Here is a 20,387-nt window from a genome sequence, read left to right on the forward strand (position 1 = left end):
CACGCTCCTCGGGACACATCCAGAGACTGTCGCTATCAGTGTACAGAGTTCTGTGTTCCGGCCAATGTGATCATAGTGCCAGGACGGGGTGAGGGGCTGGATGTCCTTCCCATCCCTGCCCAGGCTCTGCATTCCCACTTCTGCTGAACCATGACGCCCCGACCCCTCCTCCGGTCAGTCTCCCCCACCTTATTTATTGGCACCGAGGGGGAAGCCCATGGGAAAATTTTGGGGATGTTTTGGTCTTTTCTTCCTTTTGTAATAAAAATTATTTAAGTTGTTAGAGCCCTAGTGTCCAGGATGCCGAGTAGGGCCGATACACAGATAGCCCGGAGCCATGGGTGGGGCTGTCCAAGGCTGTGCTCACCTTCCTCCAAGGACAAAACCTCCACAGCTCCCACCCCCTCTGTGGGCCCTTTCTCACCCAGTAGGTCTGCAAAGTCTCCACAGAGAGCTGTGCTCTGTGCCAGGCAAGGCCTTTCCATGCTGACTCCAAAGTTTGCCCTAACCAGTTAGACCAGAGAAAGAACTGATGTAACTAGTCCATGGTCATTTCCCTCATCTAGAACCATCTCCTTGTGCCTGATTTAAGGTGCTTTCCCTGCTTATTCTGGTCTTTCTCAGGGCCTGAGTTTCTGATTTTTCACAGTGGATAATGAACCGTGGTATGAAAATATTCTATAGAATTCACACCTGCCTTGTGGCCCATCCTGACTTCTTGGGTAAGTCAGGGGTCCCTAAACTAGCAGTTCTCAAACCTCAGAATCATCTGGGCAGCTTGTTTAAAAATGATTCCTGGGGCTTCCCTGGTGGCGCAGTGGTTGAGAGTCTGCCTGCCGATGCAGGGGACATGGGTTCGTGCCCCGGTCTGGGAAGGCCCCACATGCCGCGGAGCGGCTGGGCCCGTGAGCCATGGCCGCTGAGGCTGCGCGTCCGGAGCCTGTGCCCCACAACAGGAGAGGCCGCAACAGTGAGAGGCCCGCGTACCGCAAAAAAAAAAAAAAAAAAAAAAAAAAGATTCCTGGTCCCACTTCCAGGATTCTGCTTTAATAGATCCAGGTTGAGGCCCAGGAACTTATTTTTACAAGTACCCTAAACATGGCAGGTAGTCCATGGACCACACTTTGAGAAACATTGCTTAGTCTAAAGGATGCCAGTTTATTGCCAAGACAGGATGACCCTCTTCTTCCTTTTCTCTTGGTTTCTGTATCCCATGGCAGGTTTTTCTGTACTCATTATAGACCATCTGAGACTCCCAGGTCCTTTGACACAGTTGTTAAATTTTCAGGAATATTGTGAGCCAGTTGAAATAGGCCATAGTGGGCATATTTACACCATAGAAATGGGCATATGCTACAAATTAGAGCTCCCCTGACCATGGAGGGCCAGTTGTTAAAGGACACCCCTGCTCAGGTTCTATCCTCTGACAGAGACTTCTGTGTTGGAAGTGTGGGGGCATGACTGCCCAGACTCTTACCTTACCATCCCCGCCTCCATGAAGGAAAACTCCAGAGAAAACTTCATTGCCCTGGAGACTGTGTCATCTGGGAGGAATAGGCCCCCACAGACTAGAATGACAACTGCTATCATCTAATGAAGACTAACCATTGACAGGCATTGTTCTAAGTGCTTTACATGTAGCACCCACTTCATTTTCATAGCAACCCTTTGTGGTATATACTGTAATCTTACCATTTTCCAGATGAGAACGCAGAAGTATGGGGAGGTTAAGTAACTTGCCCAAGATTATGCAGCAAGTGACAGAAGCAAGATTTGAACTCATGCATCTTGCTCGCAGGTCCACTGTTCTTACCACAAGGCTTTTCCCTTGGTGAACTTGGGTCCTTCCCAGAAGGCACTCTTAGCATTTCAGGACCGGAAATCTGTTTTGTCAGACCACCTAGAGTGTACTACTCATCACCTTGTGGCAGACTCTCATGGACCAGGTTCATAGGGACCAGAACATCTATGAACTCATTTGCAGTGAGAAACAAAAGGTCAAGGTCAGGAGGCTCTTGTCCATTCATTTGCACATTCCTTCTTTTATAGAAAATTTTCATGGTTGGGGGAGAGGGTGGTGCGGGGTAGAAAGATCGAGACTCTCCCCTATGGGGGGCCTACCTGCCTCTCCTATGGGGCCTGGGCATACTTTGTCCTGCAGACACAGAGCCATTTGGTGTCCCTAGACCTTTCTGTTCTGTAAGAGTCTCCTCAGGAAACACATTTATTCTTCAGACAGAGATGGCTGCAAAGATTCAGAAAAACACTTTGAATTCAGACCCTCAAAAGACCAACCCTGGGGTAGAGGTGAGGCCCTGCAGTTTTTCTGGGAATAGTGGCCCAGAACTGCAGTGGCAGTGCCAGCTGGACAAGCAGAGACAGCCTGGAAAGTCATCCTCCACCTCTGCAGTGCGATCACCTCAATCCCTCCCACCAGAACCCAGCTTGCTTATCCTTTGTACGATGCTGAGGCCCAGAGGAAGGTCAACCATACAGCCCAGGCCCGGGTAGCTACTGGCCCCATGCCTGCCTTCCCTCTCGGGCCTAAGCTCAGCCCCCAAGGCAGCTGCATCCACAATGGTCGTGTTTGGTCATCATTTGCTGGACACCCTTGTGCTAGGCACTGTGTCAGAATGAGGAAAAGAGGCAGTCCCTGTACTCAGTGAGCTCCCGGGTGGCAGGGAGCAGCATGGGGAGACAAATGTCCACACCATATGTTGAGTGTTGTGGCTGACATCCTCACAGGGGCTATGAGAGTGCCATGGAGGTGCTGGGAACTAGGAAGACTTCCTGGAGGTGAGGATGCTGCAGGTAGAGCAAGGAGAAGTTTGCATGGCAGCTAAGTAAAGGAAGGGATCCAGGCTGAAGACATGGTAAATGCAAAGGCTTGGAGGAACCAGCATTAGGTCAGTGTCTCAAAGCCATCTGGCGCAGATGGGCATGGCGAAGCTGATGTAGAGAGCTGGCCGGAGTTAGACAACACAGATCCTTGTGTTCCCCAAATTTGGACTTTATCTCGGGGGCTTGGGGAGCACCCAGGAGGTCTGAAGTCTGGAAAAACTTGCAACTAGATTGTTTCAGAAAGCTTACCCGGCTGCACTGTGGAGCACAGACCAGAGAGGCAACTGTGGAAGCAGGGAGTTCATTTACTGGGCAGAGAAGTTGGTGACCTGGACTGAAGAGGGGCCGTGGGGTCAGAAAGAAGGGGACATTTAGGCAGCAGAATGACCAGGACTTGAAGCCAGTTCAGATGAGCAATGAGGGCAAGGAAGGAGCACACATCAACTTTGAGTTTTTAAACATGAGATCCAGCTCCCCCACGTCCTTGACCTTGGTCCTTCTCTGGCCTTAGTGTTCACACCTTCAAGGGACATGTCCAGGGATTTCTTGCCCATAGAGATATCCTCTCTTTTCATTGTCCAAGGCTGGTCTACCTGGGTTCAAGGGACCCTCCAGGCTCTTGCTCTCTCTGCCTGCACCCCTACCCCCATCCCGGAAGTGCATGGGGAGGAGATTCAGAGTAGCCCCTGATATCTGGGCCCAGGCAAAGTGCAAGACCATGCTGAGGGACTTCCCTGCTGGCCCAATGGCTAAGACTCCACGCTCCCAATGCAGGGGGCCCGGGTTTGATCCCTGGTCAGGGAGATAGATCCTGCATGCCACAACTAAGAGTTCACACTCCACAACTAAAGATCCCGCATGCCACAACTAAAAGATCCCGCATGCCGCAACTAAGACCCAGCGCAGCCAAAGAAAGAAAGAAAGAAAGAAAGACTAAAAAAAAAAAAAAATAGAAGACCATGCTGAAGTGTCAGGTGCTCGGGGAGACCTGGCTTGTGGGAGTCCAGGAGACAAAGTAGGGGAGCCTCCTGGCTGTGAGACCTCTAAAGCTGTCTGAGCAGACTGCCCACAACACAGGCACCACTGCACCTGCCTTCCCAACTAGTCTGTGCGAGGCCTCTCCTCAGGTACCCATCCCCAAGCTGTCCTTGCAGCCTCCTCTCTCGTTTGGAAAGACCCCATCACCACTGGGCATGGCTCTTCCGAAGCCCTGTGGCTCACACTCACCCCTCTCCCCCAGCTCCCGCCCAAAGGGGCTGCCTGTGGAGTGGCTTCTGGCAGAGAGCAGCACTGTGTTGGGAAGGGCTGAACCAATGCAACAGTCCTTTAGGCAGCCAGGCCTGCTGTTAGCACCTGCAGACCCAGGATGGGAACCAGAACAGGTGACCCTTCATTAAAAATCTTAGCAAAATGCCCCTTCAGGAGATGCAACTAGAAAAGACAACTCTCTTGGCCTGGCATCAGGAAGTCTGTTTAGGAGAAAGCCTCACACTGAGGTCTTTCGGGGCATGCAAAACATCTGGATTTCAGGCCCCGCCCCCCGCCCCCCTTGTCTGCCCAGCCTAGAGCCCTTGTGCAGTGTATAACTCATACAACCTTAAACTCTGGCCCCGATGGGCCTGGGCCTCTGCCAGGCTCAGCCAGATTCTGCAGGTGGTGAAAATTTGGAGAGAAGTTCCCTACAGTGTCGCACGGGAGGAAGTGGGGAGAGATGACGAGGGGTGGGAATGGTATGTACAATGTCTGGGCACTGCCTGGAAGTGGTTTGGGGCTGGGTATGCATGACTTGGGCAAGGGTAGGTGGATGGATGATTGGGAGCAGATGCTTGGAGGAGAACGTAGGCCATATGCTCAAGGACTGCAAGCCAGTGCGACTGGGGCTCGTAGGTGCCAGGAGGGGAAATGGAAGTAGGGGCGGAGAAATGCTTCACCCCATAAAAGGGGCAGAGGTGAGGGCCTGGTGCGAAGTGTTGGAGCAGGAAACACCCCAAAGAAGGGATGGAGGTCCTCAGTGGGGAGCACAGGCCCTGCTCCCCATCTCAGATGGTGCCCCTGCTGCAGGAAAACTTCTGGCAGGTGTTGGCGGTGGCCGCTCTCCCAACCCATGCCCTCTGTCCCCTGGGTGGAGCGCGTCTCCGGGAGCTTGGGCCCACATCCCACACCCCAGCCTTGTTCTCAAAGCCTCTTTGTTCCACTGGCCGAGCTGTGGCCAGCCCGGATCTGATAAGGCCAGGTAGGGCAGATAGCGGCCCCACCTTGCAAGCCTGCGCTGCCTCAGGCCACACCCAGGCTGCTTTGCACGCACAGGGAATAGACGTAGGGGGCTTCCCACCCAGGTAGGGGTTGGGGAGCCTCAACCTCTGGGCTGGCACTCCCTGCAGTCCGTGTAAGACCCCTCTCATGTGCATGGGGAAGCAGGATAAGGCAATTACCCCCCATTTCAGAGATAAATAAACTAAGTCTCCAAGAGGGAAAATGACTTGTCCACAGATATTTCTTCCACAATCAGGAGCATCAATTGCTGGGTCTGCTATTTACATAAAATCCTTTTAAAATCCTAACATCCTGCGAAGTGAGGTTATTTTCAATTCCTACTTTGCAGAAAAGAAACTGAGGCCCGTAGAGGTGAAGTCACTTTCCCAAGGTCACACAGTAGCAGAGTCCAGACCAGAACTCAGGTCCTCTGCAGCAGCAAACTGGGGGAGATGGGAACTGATGAGGAATGGGACGAATGCACTCCCAGCCTCCACCTAAAGATCTGATAGGGCTGGGGTGGCTAAGAACCTTCCAGGAAGGTGGTCCTGGAAAAACAATGTTTTAGATGCTGTGAGAGAATCTCATTTTGATAGGAGTGGCAATGGTTAAAATATGTCCATAAATTATTTGACACTGCTCTCCCCTTGAATCTGGACTGAGACTAAGTCAGAAAAGGCCATGTAGCTTCTGCCTGGTTCTACCCTGAGCTTGCTAAGCTGGAAAGGTTATGGATAGGTTTTCCCAGCCATAGCCTAGCTGAACTTCCAGCCAGCAGCCAGCATCAACCATCAGCTGTGTGAGTGCACCATCTTGGAGGTCCAGTCCAGTGGAGCCTTCAGGAGGCTGCAGCCCTGGCCAACATCTGACTGTAACTGTATGACAGAGTCCAAGTAAGAACTGCCTGGTCAAGCCCTTCTTGATTCCTGACCCACAAAATCATAAGTAAAATAAAATGGTTGTTTGAAATCTCGATGTTATTTCTTACACAGCCATGGTAACCAGAACAAAGGGTAAAGAGGGAATGGGATTTGATGAAGACATCTCCTGAGGCTCTCCAGAAGCCTTTAATATACTTTTACACAAAAGCTTTTTAAAAATGAAGTCTGCATGAGGCTGGAGGAGGTGTGGTGCTTCTTCATCTTCTAAAGGGGCAGTGTGAGAAGACACACTGACTTGGAATAGACTCGGAGCAGAGAGAGACAAAGGGGAGGGTTGGAAAAGCACATCTCTCCACACTCGATTGAAAGAATGCTATGTATCTACTCTGGTAGCAGGATATCTGGTGATAGCAAACTCTTGGAGTAGTGAAGAGCCTTCTGGAAGGAAGGAAGTTCCTGGATCTGAGCTAGTGGGTAGCAAGGAGTTATACATTGCCAAGAAAGGAATGCTACTAGAGATTTTAAAAACCCAAATGTTATATGTTGAAGAAAGTGCTCAAAGTTTGGGGCCAGACCTGAGAAAGGGGCTGGACATTCCCACATACAGTTGCTGGCCATGTTTTCTCAGAGTGCCCCTGCAAGCAGAAACTTTCCGGGCCTTGACAAAAGGTCCATGAAAATGAACTGAGAAGTACCCTGTTACCCTCATAAACTCCAAGTGTGTCTGCATCTGGCTTCTGCGCACACCTCTGAATGTCCAACTTAAGAAAACTCAGGGGAATTCCCTGGCAGTCCAGTGATTAGAACTCTGCGCTTTCACTGCTGAGGACCCAGGTTCGATCCCTGGTCAGGGAACTAAGATCTCACAAGCCACATGGTGTGGCCAAAAAGAAAGAAAGAAAAAGAAAGAAAGAAAGAGGAGATCTTCAAGATGGCAGAAGAGTAAGACGTGGAGATCACCTTCTTCTTCACAAATATATCAGAAATACATCTACGTGTGGAACAACTCCTACAGAACACCTACTGAACATTGGCAGAAGACCTCAGACTTCCCAAAAGTGTCTTGGTGCTCCGGCTGGGTGTCAGGCCTGTACCTCTGAGGTGGGAGAGCCAAGTTCAGGACATTGGTCCACCAGAGACCTCCCGGCTCCACTTAATATCAAATGGTGAAAGCTCTCCCAGAGATCTCCATCTCAATGCTAAGACCAAGCTCCACTCAAAGACCAGCAAGCTACAGTGCTGGACACCCTATGCCAAACAACTAGCAAGACAGGAACACAACCCCACCCATTAGCAGAGAGGCTGCCTAAAATCATAATAAGGTTGCAGACACCCCAAAACACACCATTGGATGTGGTCTTCCCCACGAGAAAGACAAGATCCAGCCTCATCCACCAGAACACAGGCACCAGTCCCCTCCACCAGGAAGCCTACACAACCCAATGAACCAACCTTACCCACTGGGGGCAGACACCAAAAACAACAGGAACTATGAACCTGCAGCCTGCGAAAAGGAGACCCCAAACACAGTAAGTTAAGCAAAATGAGAAGACAGAGAAACACACAGCAGATGAAGGAGCAAGATAAAAACCCACCAGACCAAACAAATGAAGAGGAAATAGGCAGTCTACCTGAAAAAGAATTCAGAGTAATGATAGTAAAGATGACCCAAAATCTTGGAAATAGAATGGAGAAAATACAAGAAACGTTTAACAAGGACCTAGAAGAACTAAAGAGCAACCAAACAAGGATGAAACACACAATAAATGAAATTTAAAATTCTCTAGAAGGAATCAATAGCAGAATAACTGAGGCAGAAGAACGGATAAGTGACCTGGAAGATAAAATAGTGGAAATAAATCCTGCAGAGAAGAATAAAGAAAAAAGAATGAAAAGAATTGAGGACTGTCTCAGAGACCTCTGGGACAACATTAAATGCACTGACATTCGAATTATAGGGGTCCCAGAGGAAGAAGAGAAAAAGAAAGGGACTGAGAAAATATTTGAAGAGATCATAGTTGAAAATTTCCCTAATATAGGAAGGGAAATAGTTAATCAAGTCCAGGAAGTGCAGAGAGTCCCATACAGGATAAATCCAAGGAGAAACACACAAAGACACATATTAATCAAACTATCAAAAACTAAATACAAAGAAAAAATATTAAAAGCAGCAAGGGAAAAACAACAGATAACATACAAGGGAATCCTCATAAGGTTAACAGCTGATCTTTCAGCAGAAACTCTGCAAGCCAGAAGGGAGTGGCAGAACATATTTAAAGTGATGAAAGGGAGGGCTTCCCTGGTGGCACAGTGATTAAGTATCCGCCTGCCAATGCAGGGGACATGGGTTTGAGCCCTGGTCCGGGAAGATCCCACATGCGGCAGAGCAGCTAAGCCCGTATGCCACAACTACTGAGCCTGTGCTCTAGAGCCCATGAGTCACAACTACTGAAGCCCACGCACCAAGAGCCCATGCTCTGCAACAAGAGGAGCCACCGCAATGAGAAACCCACGCACCAAAACAAAGAGTAACCCCCGCTCACCACAACTAGGGAAAGCCCAGCACAGCAATGAAGACCCAACGCAGCCTAAAATAAATAAATTTTTAAAAAAGTGATGAAAGGGAAAAACCTACAATCAAGATTACTCTACCCAGCAAGGATCTCATTCAGATTTGATGGAGAAATTAAAACCTTTACAGACAAGCAAAAGCTAAGAGAATTCAGCACCACCAAACCAGCTTTACAACAAATGATAAAGGAACTTCTCTAGGCAAGAAACACAAGAGAAGGAAAAGACCTACAATAACAAACCCAAAACAATAAAGAAAATGTTAATAGGAACATACATATTGATAACTACCTAAAATGTAAATGGATTAAATGCTCCAACCAAAACACATAGACTGGCTGAATGGATACAAAAACAAGACCCATATATATGTTGTCTACAAGAGACCCACTTCAGACCTAGGGACACATACAGACTGAAAGTGAGGGGATGGAAAAAGATATTCCATGCAAATGGAAATCAAAAGAAAGCTGGAGTAGCAATTCTCATATCAGACAAAACAGACTTTAAAGTAAAGACTATTACAAGAGACAAAGAAGGACACTACATAATGATCAAGGGATAGATCCAACAAGAAGATATAACAATTGTAAATATTTATGCACCCAATATAGGAGCACCTCAATACATAAGGCAAATGCTAACAGCCATAAAAGGGGAAAACGACAGTAACACAATCATAGTAGGGGACTTTAACACCTCATTTTCACCAATGAACAGATCATCCGAATGAAAATAAATAAGGAAACACAAGCTTTAAATGATACATTAAACAAGATGAACTTAATTGATATTTATAGGACATTCCATCCAAAAACAACAGAAAACACTTTCTTCTCAAGTGCTCATGGAACATTCTCCAGGATAGATCATATCTTGGTTCACAAATCACGCCTTGTTAATTTTAAGAAAATTGAAATCATATCAAGTATCTTTTCTGACCACAATGCTATGAGACTAGATATCAATTACAGGAAAAAATCTGTAAAAAATACAAACACATGGAGGCTAAACAATACACTACTTAATAACCAAGAGATCACCAAAAAAATCAAAGAGGAAATCAAAAAATACCTAGAAACAAATGACCATGAAAACACAACAACCCAAAACCTATGGGATGCAGCAAAAGCAGTTCTAAGAGGGAAGTTTATAGCTATACAATCCTACCTCAAGAAACAAGAAACATCTCAAATAAACAACCTAACCTTACACCTAAAGCAATTAAAGAAAGAAGAACAAAAAACCCCCAAAGTTAGCAGAAGGAAAGAAATCATAAAGATCAGATCACAAATAAATGAAAAAGAAATGAAGGAAACAGTAGCAAAGATCAATAAAACTAAAAGCTGGTTCTTTAAGAAGATAAAAAAAATTGATAAACCATTAGCCAGACTTATCAAGAAAAAAAGGGAGAAGACTCAAATCAATAGAATTAGAAATGAAAAAGAAGAAGTAACAACTGACACTGCAGAAATACAAAGGACCATGAGAGATTACTACAAGCAACTATATGGCAATAAAATGGACAACCTGGAAGAAATGGACAAATTCTTAGAAAAGCACAACCTTCTGGAACTGAACCAGGAAGAAATAGAAAATATGAACAGACCAATCATAAGCACTGAAATTGAGACTGTGATTAAAAATCTTCCAACAAACAATAGCCCAGGACCAGATGGCTTCAGAGGTGAATTCTATCAAACATTTAGAGAAGAGTTAACACCTATCCTTCTCAAACTCTTCCAAAATATAGCAGAGGGAGGAACACTCCCAAACTCATTCTATGAGACCACCATCACCCTGATACCAAAATGAGACAAAGATGTCACAAAGAAAGAATACTATAGGCCAATATCACTGATGAACATAGATGCAAAAATCCTCAACAAAATACTAACAAACAGAATCCAACAGCACATTAAAAGGATCATACACCATGATCAAGTGGGATATATCCCAGGAATGCAAGGATTCTTCAATATACACAAATCAATCAATGTGATACGCCATATTAACCAATTGAAGGAGAAAAACCATATGATCATCTCAATAGATGCAGAAAAAGCTTTTGACAAAATTCAACACCCATTTATGATAAAACCCTCCAGAAAATAGGCATAGAGGGAACTTACCTCAACATAGTAAAGGCCATATATGACAAACCTACAGCCAACATCATTCTCAGTGGTGAAAAACTGAAACCATTTCCACTAAGATCAGGAACAAGACAAGATTGCCCACTCTCACCACTATTATTCAACATAGTTTTGGAAGTTTTAGCCACAGCAATCAGAGAAGAAAAAGAAATAAAAGGAATCCAAATCGGAAAAGAAGAAGTAAAGCTGTCACTGTTTGCAGATGACACGATACTATACATAGAGAATCCTAAAGACTCTACCAGAAAACTACTAGAGCTAAACAATGAATTTGGTAAAGTAGCAGGATACAAAATTAACGCACAGAAATCTCTTGCATTCCTATATACTAATGACAAAAAATCTGAAAGAGAAATTAAGGAAACACTGCCATTTACCACTGCAACTAAAAGAATAAAATACCTAGGAATAAACCTACCTAAGGAGACAAAAGACCTGTATGCAGAAAAATATAAGACACTGATGAAAGAAATTAAAGATGGTACAAACAGATGGAGAGATATATCATGTTCTTGGATTGGAAGAATCAACATTGTAAAAATGACTATTCTACCCAGAGCAATCTACAGAGTCAATGCAATCCCTATCAAACTACTAATGGCATTTTTCAAAGAACTAGAACAAAAAATTTCACAATTTGTATGGAAACACAAAAGACCCCGAATAGCAAAAGCAATCTTGAGAAAGAAAAATGGAGCTGGATGAATCAGGCTCCCTGACTTCAGACAATATTACAAGTCTACAGTAATCAAGACAGTATGGTACTGGCACAAAAACAGAAATATAGATCAATGGAACAGGATAGAAATTCCAGAGATAAACCCATGCACTTATGGTCAGCTTACTTTGATAAAGGAGGCAAGAATATACAATGGAGAAAAGACAGCCTCTTCAATAAGTGGTACTGGGAAAACTGGAGAGCTACATGTAAAAGAATGAAATTAGATCACTCCCTCACACTATACACAAAAATAAACTCAAAATGGATTAAAGACCTAAATGTAAGGCCAGACACTGTAAAACTCTTAGAGGAAAACATAGGCAGAACACTCTATGACATAAATCACAGCAAGATCCTTTTTGACCCACCTCCTAGAGAAAAGGAAATAGAAACAAAAGTAAACAAGTGGGACCTATTGAAACTTAAAAGCTTTTGCACAGCAAAGGAAACCATAAACAAGACGAAATACAACCCTCAGAATGGGAGAAATTATTTGTCAATGAAGCAACTGACAAAGGATTAATCTCCAAAATTTACAAGCAGCTCATACAGCTCAATATCAAAAAACAACCCAATCCAAAAATGGTCAGAAGACCTAAATAGACATTTCTCCAAAGAATATATAGATTGCCAACAAATATATGAAAGAATGCTCAACATCACTAATCATTAGAGAAATGCAAATCAAAACTACAATGAGGGCCTCCCTGGTGGCGCAGTGGTTGAGAGTCCGCCTGCCGATGCAGGGGATACGGGTTCGTGCCCCGGTCTGGGAGGATCCCATATGCCGCGGAGCGGCTGGGCCCGTGAGCCATGGCTGCTGAGCCTGCGCATCCGGAGCCTGTGCTCCGCAACGGGAGAGGCCACAACAGTGAGAGGCCCGCATACCACAAAAAAAAAAAAAAAAAAAAACTACAATGAGGTATCACCTCACACCTTTCAGAAAGGCCATCATCAAAAAATCTACAAACAATAAATGATGGAAAGGGTGTGGAGAAAAGGGAACCCTCTTGCACTGTTAGTGGGAATGTAAATTGATACAGCCACTATGGAGAACTGTATGAAGGTTCCTTAAAAAACTAAAAATAGAACTACCATACGACCCAGCAATCCCACTACTAGGCATATACCCTGAGAAAACCATAATTCAAAAAGAGTCATGTGGGGCCTCCCTGGTGGCGCAGTGGTTGAGAGTCCGCCTGCCGATGCAGGGGATACGGGTTCGTGCCCCGGTCTGGGAGGATCCCATATACCGCGGAGCGGCTGGGCCCGTGAGCCATGGCTGCTGAGCCTGTGCATCCGGAGCCTGTGCTCCGCAACGGGAGAGGCCACAACAGTGAGAGGCCCGCGTACCACAAAAAAAAAAAAAAAAAAAAAAAAAAAAAAAAAAAAAAAAGAGTCATGTACCATAATGTTCATTGCAGCACTATTTACAATAGCCAGGACATGGAAGCAACCTAAGTGTCCATCGACAGATGAATGGATAAAGAAGACGTGGCACATATAAACAATGGAATATTACTCAGCCATAAAAAGAAACGAAATTGAGTTATTTGCAGTGAGGTGGATGGACCCAGAGTCTGTCATACAGAGTGAAGTAAGTCAGAAAGAGAAAAACAAATACCGTATGCTAACACATATATATGGAATCTAAAAAAAAAGAAAAAAAAAGGTTATGAAGAACCTAGGGGCACGACAGGAATAAAGACACAGATGTAGAGAATGGACTTGAGGACACGGGGAGGGGGAAGGGTAAGCTGGGATGAAGACTAGCACTGACTTATATATACTACCAAATGTAAAATAGATAGCTAGTGGGAAGTAGCCATATAACACAGGGAGATCAGTTCAGTGCTTTGTGACCACCTAGAGGGGTGGGATAGGGAGGGTGGGAGGGAGATGCAAGAGGGAGGAGATATGGGGATATATGTGTACATATAGCTGACTCACTTTGTTTTGTTATACAGCAGAAACTAACACACCATTGTAAAGCAGTTATACTCCAATAAAGATGTTTAAAAAAAAGAAAGAAAGAAAGGAAAGGAGTGTGTGTGTGTGTGTGTGTGTGTGTGTGTATAAAGGAAAAAAGAAAACTCACAGGAAAGTGACCAGGCAGGTCATAGGGAATGGGTATGGCTCAGGAGTGGTTGGGAGTGTACAGATGGATGGGTTACAGCAAGGACAGTTTTCTTGGTTCTGAACCTTAATTCTAGAGAAGTAGAAGATGGGCATCTTCAAAATCTAATAAAGAGGAGGAGAGAGCAAGTTTACAGTGGAGAATCCTGGCAGACACCACTCTAGCCAAGTGATCAAAGTTAACATCACCATTAATACATATTGACACGATGTACCCTCTGATATCATGCACTGAGAAGGGCCTATAACTCTGTGTTATGCTTCCCAATAATGCACATTTTACTCTAATCACGAGAAACAAGCCCAGATTGAGGAATATTCTACAAAACAATTGACAGTACTCTTCAAAAGAATCAAGGTCATGAAAAACAAGGAAAGTCTCAGGAAATGCCCCAGGTGGGATCCTGGATTGGATACTGAAACAAGAAAAGGACATTTGTGGACAAACTTGTGAAATCTAAATAAATTCTATAATTTTGTTAATAGTATCATTGTACCAACATTAATTTCTTCTTTTTGATAAGTGTCCTATGGTCACGTAAGATGTTAACCTAAGGGGAAACTGGATGAAGGGTTTATGAGAACCACTTGTACTATTTTGGTGTACATCTAAAATTAACTCAACATTTTTTTAATGCAAAAAAATAATCTAATAAAAAGAGAATCTCATGGACCAAAGGTTGGCTTCCTTACCATCTTTGAAGTCCAAGCCAACTTTCACACCAAAGGAGGCCAGCTACACTAAGCTGGTGGTCATGTTATAATACCTTTACCTGAGAGAGGGCCCTCATCAGAGATGGGTTGGAAAAGGGTTTGAGGAATTAAATAGGATAGAAAGTCACAGAATAATGGTGTTCTTCATTTATTCAGAACATATAATGAGCCAGGCACTGTGCTAAGTTCTTTAAACCTTTTATCCCACTTAAACCTTACGACCTTCGAGGTAGCGGTTAAAGTTTTCACTGTTGACAAAAAAGCAGGCTGGGTCTTATAGAAATGGAGGAATAAGATCAAACAGCTGTGAGCTGGTGGGTTGGGATTCAAATCCAGTCTGCTTTACTTCAGAGCTTGTTCTGAACCACTCCACTGTACTGTTTTCTCAGGGGTGACCTACATTCAGTTCATACCTCAGGGTTTCTGTGCTGGCATGTGTGGGGTAAGAGGAGAGAGAAGGCAGGGGGCAGGGGATGGCCTAGGATGGGCTGGTCAGCTGGAGCTGTCCATGGTGCTGGTCAGAGGGGCATGGAGCTGGAGGGCCTGTAGGAGATGGTGTAGGGGAAGACAGCTGGGAGAGCTAACACAGAGAAGAAGCCTGCACAGGCTAGAGGGACAGACCAGTTAGACGTGGTGGCAGGTCCTCTACCAATCAGGAGGAATTAGAAGGAGAGACACTTCAAGTTTTGGCTTAAAATAAATAACCATGTATACAGTAGCTGGTGAGGTAGGATTTTTCCTCAGGTCTCACTTGCAACCAATATGCCATCACTATCCAGTGTAGCTGTACTGGTTGTTAAAATCTGGAAATACTTTGGTACTAGTTGGTGAGTAGTCACTGGCTGAGTTCTCCACTGCTGGGGCTGCTCTCCCAGTCCTCTCTCCACACCTGCAGGCTTCCCCACAACCCAGCCACTAAAAGGTTAAGGCCTGTCATAATGTGGCCTCCCAGGACCCAGCTCTGGCGCTAAGGCCTCCTGGTGTCCATTCTCATAGGTCAGTACCCATAACTTACCAATTTTTAAGTATTTTGAATGCTACCTCTGTTTGCCCCCATTTTACAGGTGGGGAAAGTGAGGCTCTGGAATGTTTAATGATTTGCCTCAAATTGCTCAGGTCTGGGCTTCCCTGGTGGCGCAGTGGTTGAGAGTCCGCCTGCCGATGCAGGGGACACGGGCTCGTGCCCTGGTCTGGGAAGATCCCACATGCCGCGGAGCGGCTAGGCCCGTGAGCCATGGCCGCTGAGCCTGCGCGTCCGCGCGCGTCCGGAGCCTGTGCTCCGCAACGGGAGAGGCCACAACAGTGAGAGGCCCGCGTAACGAAAAAAAAAATTGCTCAGCTCTTTTTCTTTTTTAACCTTTTTTTTTGGCCGCACCACGCAGCATGCAGGATCCCTGACCAGGGATCGAACCCATGCCCCCTGCAGTGGGAGCACAGAGTCTTAACCACTGGGCCACCAGGGAAGTCCCAGCTCAGCTCTTAAATGGTAGAATCAGGACTTGAACTCGGTCTTCTGGGATTGAGCCTCATGTCATTTTCCGTCCATGCCCCTACTGTTGGCCTGTGTGCCCATTCACCATTTGATGGGGACACTGAGTAGAGGAAGCAATTTGAAGAGGGGCTTTGGGTTGACACAAGAGAGTTAGAAAAACCTATAGGGGTCTCAGGCAGAATGGAACTCTTTCTTTTGAATTACCTTGCCATATGGCAGTCTTCCCCCAGCCCCTGCCAAATTTGTGCCCTGGCAGCCCTTTCAGGCTGGAGGTGCCATCAGTCTCCTGACACACCCTCTCCACACCAAGCAACCCAGGGGACCATGGCAGTGTAATGCAGAGAGTGCTCCATGCCTGCTCCTAGATCCAACCTTGAACAACCCCAGTGGCCCTCTTAGCTATAGTCTCCTCTTCATCTATCAGGCTGGGCTTAGAAGATTTACCCTACTAATTTCGGAGGTCAGGAGCTTCTGTGGGAGTACCCACTTCCTCATTTCCCTCCCCTAACTTAAGTACATCTTCGATGCTGACCTGATTTCAGAAGCAACACTGGAAACTGAGTCAGAGTTGCAGGGGAAGGAAAGTGGGAGAGGGTTTTGCAAGTCCTGGAGCTGCGTGACTTGCCAGCTGGACAGCAGATCACCCTGGCATCTCTTTTTGTCTTTCTCCACGCTGGAGCAGCAAGGCAGCCTCCTTCTTGGAGAAACAAAAGAGGAGGTTGTGGAGAGGAGAAAAACTTTCCACTTCTCCAGTGTGCAGCAGAGAGGCTGGGAGGTGGTAGGAGGCGAGGGTGAGCAGAGAGCCAAGAGGCAAAATTCTAGGGCCTCCCACATAGTGAGTGACCCTCCTCTGTGTGTATGTGTGTGTGTGTATGTGTGTAACTTTGTTGATTGTCTACCATGTGTCAAATACTTTACATAGCTGATCACTCAGTCCCTACAGAGGCCTTTTGATAATTATCCCCAGGTAAAAGATGAGGCTCAGAGAGGTCATGGGACTTGCCCAAGGTCATACAGCCAGTAAGTGGCAGTCAGGATCAATCTCAGGTCTGCCTGATTTCCCAGCCCAGAGTCTTCTCTATTTCATGTTTGAGGGGGGATGGCTATGGGAAAAAGGCTTAGAAAAGATATTTTTGTGTGTGCTGAAGCCCAGATCATGGAGTGTGCTTTATCTTTATTACCCCCACTTCTCTGCTTCCAGCCAGGAGGATCAGAGTCCTCCTACTCATCTTCTTTCCTCCCTTTCTTTCACATCCTGGTCTTCATCAGTATACTGAATCATCACCCACACTTGTTCATAGCCTTGAACAAAATAGCACCACCCTGTTGTCTTCCTTGGGTCCATGGAGGAGACGGTCACCAGGACCCAGCATCCATTATTTCCCACACGTTCCGGGATCCTGAAATGAGGGACTTCTGTGGCAAACCCAACTTCCTCTCCCTTCCTCGGGTTCAACCCCTTGCCACACCCCTTTCCATGCTGTTTGCTTCCTGGGGCAAAGTCCAGCTTGGGCCTCTCCCTGGGAGTCCACCATACCAGTCAAGGTCACTCACCAGCAGAACTCCCAGGAGGCAGCTAGAAACTTGCAGAAGTAGAGCCCACAGAGGACCAACTACGAATCCCTTCTCACCGTCCCAAGCCCAGAATCCACCAAGGTTTGAGCAGGCCAGCTCTGGAGGGACACTCCTTCAGTGAAGAGGCACAAGGATGTGTGGCTCCTAGAATAAGCTTTTTTTCTTTAAAATCTTTATTTATTTGGCTGCACCAGGTCCTATTTGTGCCACTCAGGATCTTTGTTGTGGTGTGCAGAATCTTTAGTTGTGGCATGCAGGCTCTTAGTTACAGCATGTGGGATCTAGTTCCTTGACCGGGGATCGAACCTGGGCCCCCTGCATTGGGAGCATGGAGTCTTAACTACTGGACCACCAGGGAAATCCCGAGAATAAGCTTTTCTAACCCTAACCCCCTTAGGGTTTTCTCGCTGAGATTCCTGAGGCCACCACCAAGCCTTGCCCCCAGAGTCACTGCTCCCTATTTGGCCTAAGAATGGACAAACAGGTCCCTTTCCCTGTTCCTAAGGTCCAGCTGAGTCAGGCTGACCATTTCAAAAAGAGCTTAGAGGAAAACAAAAAAGAAATCATTATAGAAGCCACAAACAACATAAAAGTGGTAACGTCCAAAGTACAAGTTTCCTATTCTGAGAATAACGTTAAAACCAGTGAAAAGCTTACTGAGTTCCACATTCCTCGATCCCAAGAAAACTCCAGACCTAACTGTGCTGGCATAACTTAATGGGCCCCCTGGTCTGACCCTTCCCTCCAATCCAGCTGGCCTCTGGCCATGTGATCTCCCAGGCCAACTCAGGCAACACTGTCATCTTAGTCTATCTTTCACCTTTCACATATATAGTCCAACTTTCCCAAAATGAGAGTTTGTTTTCTGGGTTTACTCCTAGAGTCTCTAAGTTCTCTCCCCCAACACCCACCTCCATCACTGTCCTGGGTAGTGAAACCTCTTTAATTGCCCATGAATGAACTCTGAGATTTTCAGCTTCACCCACCTAAGGAGTCTTCACCAAATGAGACTCTTCCTCCCAAAGGACATACAAACAAATGAACCAATGGGCTTCCAAAAATCCATATTATGTGTAATAATGTCTTCTTCATACATTCACCTTCAGATCCCTTCAAAAGAGTTAGCTTTGTGCTGGGCAGGAGGAAATGCTAGGAGAAAATGCCTAGAACACATTCTCTTCCACCTGCAAAAGGAATTAATTTGCAAAGCAATATGCAAATAAGAAATAATTACCGGCTGCTTTTAAGTTAACAACTGCAATCACAGAATAAAGTTCCAGTTGAGATTCTGACCCTATGTCACCGAGGGGTATCGGAAAAGAACAGAAACAACTCCCACTGGTGTGACAAGTCCTTGTAGTAGCCTCCTTTGAATTTGGTCTTCCACTAAAGACAGGATTGCGGGGACGTCACGACAACTGTGTTGCGACTGGTAGAAGACAGTTACTGCTAGCAGGGAAAGTCGGAGAATAAAAAATGGTGGTGGGCTTCCCTGGTGGCGCAGTGGTTGAGAGTCCGCCTGCCGATGCAGGGGACACGGGTTCGTGCCCCGGTCCGGGAAGATCCCACATGCCGCGGAGCGGCTGGGCCCGTGAGCCATGGCCGCTGAGCAAAAAAGGTGGTGAGCGTTAAAGTTGGGCGGAGCTTTCGCCTTCTCTGATTCTTGACTCCTTCGGGTAGCCGTCGTTGCCCTGGGATACCAGGAGACGCCGTGTCCCGTGCGTCCTGTATCTATAGAGACGACAACATGGCGGCGGCGGTGTGAGTTCTGAGCGTTGGTCCAAGCGACCAGGGGGAGCTGCGCGAGTGGCCAGGGAAGGTATCTGTCTTGGGAGACTGTCTCCTTTGGGAAGTCGTGACCAGGGGTCCCCTCAGTGTCCTTCAGAGAGCCCGGAGGGACTGAGACTTGGGCGAGATCAGCCTGGGGATCTCTTAGACGATGGTGGAACAGCTCTAAGTATAGTTTATTCCTTCTTTTTACCTCTTTCTTCCTCCCTCTACTCGGCGACCCGCCACTTTTTACACTGGTCATCTTAGGAATTTTTAGGTTGGAAATTAGGCAAATAAAGGAAGCTGATGATATTTTTTTAAGATCCTCAAGATTAGAAAAAGAGATTTAAAACAACACCTCCCTTGCCCAGTGTCCTCACAATGATTGCAGATGTGTGAATCTTTTGGAAGAGTAGCACGTGCTAGTGTGGAAGTTGTAATTGTTCATTATAGTAACATAGGTTTGTCTAGGGCTTTTTCACATCCCTATTTCTTTCAAGCTTCACATCAATTTTGTGAAATACGATAACCCTCATTTTACAGGTAAGGAGGCTGAGGCTTGAGGAGATGGAGAAACTTGCCCACCTTAAACGAATCTGAGCAGATACTGGAACCCAGCTTTTCTTGCTCCAGGACCAGTGCTCACTTCTAAGCCCTAAGACCTGGTCTGGACCAGCTTTCTATCCCATTGTCTCTCATTTTTCCTACAAGTGTTGATTGGAAAATTTTTCAGAGCCTTGAGGCAGGGGCTGTCTGTAGAATCCCCTAAGGTAGCAGGCATTAATGAGCCGGGGAAGTACTACAAAGCCATCCAATAGCAGAGGAGTAATGGGACCTTCCTCCCTATCTCCCCAGCTTGCAATTCTTTGATTCCATCTGAACGTTCGCTTCACAACTGAAGGTAGGAGCCTTGCCTGTCCTGTCCCGTGCCTAACACTGGTACATAGCAGGCACTCAGTAAATGACTTGTGAATGAATGAATGAGTGAATGTAAGATAGTTCCCTCCAGAGGGTTTGGACATATTGCCAATTAGGAAAAAGTGCATCAACAGAATCTTTTGTTCTGAATGGGTGGTGGGGAGGGGACGGGAGTGTGTCTGACAGAAACGTGGAACTTTCTAAAGGGCGACCATGAAATTGTTTACTAAAGCATAATATGTTGTAAAAGGGAGCTGAACCCCAGACTTGAAAAGAGATAATTTTAGGCCAAATAAAAGACAATTCCATCTAATCATAAATTGTTGTAAGAATTAAAATATATGTGAAGGACTTACAAC

The sequence above is a fragment of the Hyperoodon ampullatus genome, assembly GCF_949752795.1.
Source record: "Hyperoodon ampullatus genome assembly, chromosome: 8".
Lineage (NCBI taxonomy): Eukaryota > Metazoa > Chordata > Mammalia > Artiodactyla > Ziphiidae > Hyperoodon > Hyperoodon ampullatus.